The following is a 7,315-nucleotide window of genomic DNA, read 5'->3' as shown; positions in this document are numbered from 1 at the left end:
TCAAGCTGCAAAAGGATAAAACATGTTAAAACATACCCATCCCATCTACCCCAGCACAGCATCAGTGTAAATGGCACCAGCTCAGCTGGGAGTGAGGTGAAGACTTCCTTGGGGACAGCATGACAAAGGCATGACACCACAGCTGGCCTTTCATGAACCTGATGCAAGATGCAGCAAATTCATTTCACACAGGCCCCACTGGAAGGACAGCTGTGTATGTTCATATTGCAGCGCTCTCAGGAAAAAAAACGGAAAGAAGAGCTATGGGAATAGTAATTCTCCCAAATTTTGGATTGTTGTGCTTTTTATTTCCATGAACAAAGCCACGAAGACATAGTAATGAAAACAAAAAAATGTAAAATATGACTTTGATTTGACCTTAAGAGGATATGGGATATGGATAATAAATAAAATATTTCTGAAACCAAGGAATAAATCTAGCTCTGGGAATTCTCAGGGAGGGGAAAAAGCATTCATAAAAATTCACTCCTCTCTGAGCTGCAGCCCTGAACCTCCCATGCAGTAGATGGGAGACACTGATAAATCTAGGAGGCCATATGTGCCAACCAGCTCATATGTTTTCAGTGAGCAATGACAGGGAGCCAAATTGCTTTATTCCGATTAGTGAAGGTCCTCTGACTGCAAAATACACCGTGCAAAAAAAAAAATATTGAGTTTTAGTTCGCTGACACATCAATTTAAGAGAATTATTGCTCTCACATAGAGGCCAAAGCATGTATCTCCCTTCATGTATGTGTAGTAAAAACTAATTGTCAACTTTTATGTAGGGGTGAAAGGGGAGGGAGAGAAGAATGGGAATGGTACCTCTCCAACCTGCAGCAACATGTTCTGACTCCTGTGTGTCGTCTCAGTGGTGAACTACTGGCATTTTGTTTTATTCCTAAATTCGAAACAAACTCTCTGTAAACAGCATCATGACTTGCATCTTTTCCAGCTGTCTTTTCTCTAAAGAAGTTTCTAGAAAGCAGTTTCATCCAGCTTCTTAGTCATAAAGTCTCAGAGATGGGCAGAGAGACCACTAATGAAATCCATGACTGGACAGTCTCCTGCTGCAGCTTAAATCTCGCTTGCTTTCCTCACACAAGTAATTTGGCAGGGGAGGATGCCGAGGTGCCTGGGATGTGTGGTCATTTCAGAGCCTCCTCTGGGTGGGTTTTAAGCCCTGTCATGTGCTGGAGCCGATTCAATTATGCAATTTCCTGATTTGCCATGATGCTCCCCTCGCCCAGAGGAAGGGGGGCCACGCGCTAATACCACTCAGACAATAGGCATGGAAATTGATGTTCATGCAATATCTTAAAGTCTCCAGAGATTTGTATTTTAGCTATTGTACGAAACGCTTCGCTTTCATTGCTTCTCTCCTTCACCTTTGTTTCCCAGCTCACCGTCTCATCTCCTGCCTTGGCTGGGGCTCTGGCTGCTGCAGGTTTCTTCATTGCATATTCAGGAGATCTACTGGTGCAAAGCAACTCATTTTCAGCACCTGAAATTTGCACCGTGAAGGCAGAAATAATCAAATATTTTGAAAAAAACCGGTGAAGCGAAACACTGCACATTAATTATTGTGATAGTTATAGGATAATAACTAATTATTAATTATGATTTCCAGCAATTGCTGCCTTGTATTTTGTTGAAATCTTCAGCTCAGCATTGAAATTTGTATGAGTTCCTCTAATGCAGCATTTTTACAATCAAAATATATAGCATGCTCCCATTTTTGCTGGAATGATTTTCCTCTGTGATAAAACAGGAACTGGCCTTTCCTAGGATAAGAAAAGAAGAATTTATACAGCTTACAGCTCTGGTACTACCTGTGCCAAAACCAGAAAAAGAAGGAGAGAACAAAATGGGGGTTTTCTAATCCCAGCTTTCTCCTAGCCCCAGTTATTTCACCACTTCTCCATTTTCTCACAACAGACTCCGATTTGCTTTCAAAATGAAGGCCTAGCTGACAGACAACTGCAAGAACAAAGGGTTCCAAACAGGAAAAGGGACTCTGGGGAGGCACTGGGCATGGGGGAGGAGTGGGGTGGCTGGGATTCCAAAGGGGACCCAGGAGGGCTGAGGAGGCTGAGGGAAGGGCAGCCTTGTGTGTGGGGAGTGGGCAAATGATTGACAATGACAGAGAAGAGGGACTGAAATAAAGGGGAAAATGAAAAGAAAGGAAAGCTGGGGGCAGCTCTTGGAGCACGAGGTGTCTCATTCCCTTGCCAGAGGGAGGAAAAGGAGAGAGGTAGGAGGACCTGCCTGCCTGAATGAACATCCAGGCCAAGTGGAGCTCCTCCCTGCCTGCCAAGGCTGAACTCTGATCCATAGAGGGCTTGGTTAGATGTCCCTGCTGAAGGGGAATAAGGTTCAGAAGGAGGGTATGCAAATTAGTTCAGAAAATGCCTTGCACCTTTCTGCTGAATTTGAAAAGTGCCCAGCGATGTGGGACTTGCACAGGCTGCCTGCAGCTGGGAATGCTGAGGAAGCACCAGGGCTCCTCCAGGACACTCTGCCCTTGTGCCCAGGCCAGCACTTCCTTCTGTGGACCCTCTGAAGACAGAGGTTCCAAACTGGGGGGCAGGTGACCCCAGAGAGCAGGAACAGAGTTGAGGATGGGGAGAGAAAGGGAAAAGTGCTTGGGAAAAACTATCAAGCCTTTGTTTTCCCTCCTTGCTCTCCCTGCTCTGGCTGCTGTTGGCTTTGTGTTACTTGGAAGACAGACTGGGACCACAGCCTGTAACTAATGTGGAAGTGTTCCATCCTTGTGAGGGCTGGCTCACCCTCCTCAGCTGCTGAGCTGAATGGGGACAAGGACAAGGCTGTTGGAGGCATGTCTGCATTCCATCTCCCAGCCCAGCCCTTCTGGCCAGGACAGTGAGGAGTGGGAGCAGCTCCCCAGGTCACCCAGGGCACCGAACCATGGATATATGTCAGTGTAACAGGGAACTGGGGAGATGAATGGCAGGGGATGAGCAGGCAGTGAGGTACAGGATGCAAAATCCTGCCACTGGGGAGATTTGTGGGACAGTTCTGGACAGGATAAACACTGATTTTGTTGGACTTTGGGAAGCAACAATACTGGACAATATGGGCACTGGACAATATGTGTTGTCCCCCACATGGATTGTTTCCCAACCCAGGGGAAACAGAAAGGAGCTGGAAGCAGGCAGGCAAGATGCAGAAATGCATCCATGGGAGAAAGCCAAAGTGCTGCAGGATTAAAAAAAAAAAAAATTAAATGGTTTTAGAGCCACTACTTGACATATCTAAAGTGTTCAAGCATTCAGACCTTAATAAGCAGCACTAACAGGAAGGGAAATTTCTTAATGACAGCATTTGCTACACAGACCTTTATCCGTATCAGAGATGCATAACAGGAGCTGGGCAATCTAATGGAGATTAACTGCTCAAAGGAAATAAAAAACACAACACTTCCACACTACACTGCTGCTGCCTTAGCTCCCCATCCCCTGGCAGCTTCCCAAACACACAAGTTCATACCGTGAATGCTGAATTGGAAAAGCTGGAGGGCAGAGCTCTCGTGGAAACCACAGAGGGAGAGCATACATGAAGAAAAAGGCTTTCTGCATGACAGGATCTAAACTGGAAGGTACTTCTGCTGGGGAAATAACCCCACATACCAAGACTGAGCCAGGAAAAAATGGCCTTGCTACAGCGTTGTTGATTAAACCTACCGTGATTCAAAGAAGCAGCAATTTGCCACTTAATTGTAACCAGGCACAGAAAGGAAAGAAAAGGAAAACAGTAAGGGAGCATTTTCTCACTGCATCTAGCTCACCTATTTAAAATTTCTGTTCATAGTGACTTATTCCACATGCAGAGTGTAGGCATTTATTTAAATAATAGATAGATACCTATCTCCAGGTACAGAACTGGGCATGCTACAAAGTACACAAACAAATTAATGCTAGGCTCAGTGCCCAGATAAGAAGGTTTACCAAAACAAACAAACCAACCCCAAAAGCTCAGATCCCAGCAAAAGAAAAGAGCCCCAAAATAATGTAGGAAGTATGAGAGTAAAAAGTTGTAATGCACCTGTCTGGAAATGTGTTACATCAGCTAAGGTTTCCTTATGATAAGCCCTGTACATCTTTGTAGTGAGAGATGATTCTTGCTATCTGCAAAGAAGAGGTGTCCAGCCATGAGAGAGGAGTCTGTGGTTTAAAGAGATGAGATTTGACCCAAATTGAATGCAGGAACAACAAACTGCATTGCTAGGAACAGCTACAGAATGTTTTCCTCCCAGTCCCAGAATCAGAGATCACACACTGTTGAGAGTCAATGGCTTGTCTCTTGAAATTCAGCATGGAATATTAAATGCCCACCTGAGCTTCCTTCTCTGACCTCATACTGTGCCTTCCAAGTCAGGGAAAGAATGTTCAGGGTCGAAATCTGAAACTGTTAAGGACAGGATTGGTTGAAGATGGGGAAAACCCAGTAGAAGAGATGTCTTATTTAAAAAATCAGTCAGAAAGCAAGGACAATTGAGTATCTGTCTCATTTGCTTTGGAAGGACACAGCAAAGCAGCAGTCACTCAACAGCCTCAGGCCTGGGTAATTAAAACCTTTATATAATGTCAGGTAAAAGAGCAAATAGTCTTTCCATGGTGTGTGGTTTAACTCCAGATGACAACTGTGCACCACACAGCCAGTTGCTCACTCCCCCTGTGCTGGGATGGGGGAGAGAATAGAAAGCGTAAAAATGAGAAAACGTGGAAAAAACGTAGGTTGAGATACAGTTTAACAGGTAAAGCAAAAGCCGTGAGTGCCAGCAAAGCAAAACAAGGAATTAATTCCCTGCTTCCCATGGGCAGCCATGCCCAGCAGAGCAGGGCTGCATCACGTGTGATGGTGACTTGGGGAGACAAACACCACCACTCTGGATGTACCTCCTCCCTTCCTCTTCCCCCAGCTCTATATGCAGCTCCATATGATGCCATATGCTCCGGAATATCCCCTGGGTCATCTGGGTCGGCTGTCCTGGCACGGTCCCCTCCCAGCTCCCTGTGCACCCTCAGCGTCCTCGCTGATGGGTTGGGATGAGGAGCAGAAAAGGCTAGGACAGTGTGAGCTCAGCAGAGATGAATTCTATGTTATCCTACACTGATCCAGCTCAAATCCCAAGCACAGACCCATATGAGCTACTATGGAAAAAATTCACTCTGCCCCAGTCAAAACCAGCACATGTGGCAGACTAAATTCGAATGCCTCCTTCCCACTTGCAGCTCAGGGCTGTAGGTTTTTTATTTTCCAGAGCATCTTGAGCAGATAATCAGAGCGTGCTGACATTCAGCAGTAATCAATTAGCGCCTACTTTAGATTAAATTGAGAATATGTAAATTGGACTCCTCATCAGGCACCACAGTCAACATTGCAGACACTCACCATGCTCTGAACATATCAAACAGATGAAATGCAGAAGTTGTTCTAAATCCTTTTCCAAAATAGGAGGCCAGGTGAGCTATATCAACAATTCCAGATTACTTTTATCTTTTTTTTTTGTTGTTTTCTTTTGGTTTTGTTTTTTAACTTATTAGCTTCTGCTAAATTAGCCTCCACGATTCTTTTGCCAATCTCACACAAAGCTGAGAGTTTTATGGAGTTAATTATATACATAATATGATAAAATGCATCACTTATAAATTAAGGAATCTGACCTAAAAGGTGCATTACAACATTCCTCCTGCTTATGCTTTGTTCCTTCTTGCAGTGAAAACACGGCCACCACCAAGTGTCAAGAGCTCATGCTGGTCCTGGCAACATTTGGAATAATTCCACTTAGTTTCATAAAACATGAAGAGGATAATCCTTGGTGTCATCCCACTCCCAGAGCACCCACACCCACCCTGCTGGACCAGCCCAGAAGTCCTACCTTGGTACAACAGAAATGGCTTGCAGGAAGCACTTATATCTTCAAACACTGAACAAGGATCTTAGGAAGAGTTTTGTAATTTTTCTTATTGTAGGAATTTTTTTCCTGTCTGAGCAGCAAACTTTCTATCAGACTCCATCTTGGGTCAGTGTGCCTGACCTTTCAGTATAAATTAAAAATGTTGATTCTTCATCAGCTCATTTTCACAGCATCCACCCTCAGCTGATCACATTTGGAGAGAGACAATAACTGGGCCTCACTTTAAGTGGATGTTGTAGAAGGTGCTCATTAAAAGGAGTATCTAACCTGTGTGGGGATGAAAGAAAGCATGGATGTGTTAAAAATACATATGTTTGAGTGAGGTTGATTTTTTAAAATATCCTTTTTGTCTCTACGGATCATGGTGTTACACAGAAGGGCTTTTCTTCTGGCATCTGAATGCCTATGATTGCCACGACTATCGGGGGTTTGCATTTCATTCTGCTTCAACAAAAGCCCTGTGCTTCAGCCTCCTCTTCTCTCCCCTGCATTATAGGTGAGATTGTTTCTGTACAGACTAGTTTGTCATTTTTGCTCAAACGTATCCCATTTACATAACTCATAAGGCATTAGGAAAAACGCACCTCTCGAACCACGCCACACACGCGCATATACACGCGTATAAAGCTGTCACATTGCGCCTACAATAGCATAACAACCTACAGCAGATAGATTACCCTTGTCCCACAGTTTGTTTTGTGATTAGCAGGCATGACGCAGACCCAATAGACATTAGCATGTCCGGGAAGCACTCACAATAAATTGCCAGAGCTACTAATAATTTAGATATTTTTATGACTGTTCAGTGCTGGCTAATTTCGTCTAATAAAATCCCATTAAGTTGCTGCCTAGTCCTTTTCCTTCCTCCAAGTCCCCGAACGGGACTTATATGCTAATTGCAACCAGTATATGCTAATTAGACCTCATTTCCATTTCTTAAAGAGATAAGCACTGCCTTGTGCCAACCCATCATTAACACCTCCCACCTTTGCCGCAACCTTTCCGTCTGGCTCTCGCAGAGGCGCGATAAAGCATCGCTTTCGGCTCCGCGCAGCGCCGGGGGCGCCCGGGAAGGGGGGATCGGGGATGCTCTGCTCCGCCTGGCACTGCGGGGAGAGCTGCCCGGTGCGGGAATGCCGCGCCCTCCGCCTGCCCTTAGGGCTCATTCCTAGGAGAATTCCTCAGGGAATTCCCGGGAGTCTCGGTCTGCGAGTGGAACAGAAGGCGAGCCCGGGTCCTGCGGCTCCCCCCGAGGAGAAGCGGCCCCCGCAGCTCTCTCTCCATCACGCCCAGCCCACGCGGGCTCATTAGAGCTTCGGGGAAGCAATCAAGAGTTTATCATGCTTGAAGGGGCGGCGAGTCTCCTTGCGCTGC

The 7,315-nt window shown here is 45.4% G+C and overlaps 1 long non-coding RNA gene across 1 annotated transcript; it reads right to left on the bottom strand.

Annotated features, from left to right (window-relative positions):
* Positions 1-286: 286 nt before the first annotated feature.
* Positions 287-6,753, bottom strand: LOC148224965 (uncharacterized). The gene is made up of 2 exons (XR_015801827.1): positions 5,903-6,753; positions 287-1,504 (listed from the first exon to the last, which is right to left on the bottom strand). It is a non-coding gene; the product is annotated as an uncharacterized LOC148224965 (long non-coding RNA).
* Positions 6,754-7,315: the final 562 nt, after the last annotated feature.

This window comes from Sturnus vulgaris, chromosome 2 (genome assembly GCF_052056855.1).
Source record: "Sturnus vulgaris isolate bStuVul1 chromosome 2, bStuVul1.hap1, whole genome shotgun sequence".
Taxonomy (NCBI): domain Eukaryota; kingdom Metazoa; phylum Chordata; class Aves; order Passeriformes; family Sturnidae; genus Sturnus; species Sturnus vulgaris.
Note: the sequence above shows the minus strand (reverse complement) of the source record. Positions and strands in the feature narration are given on the sequence as shown.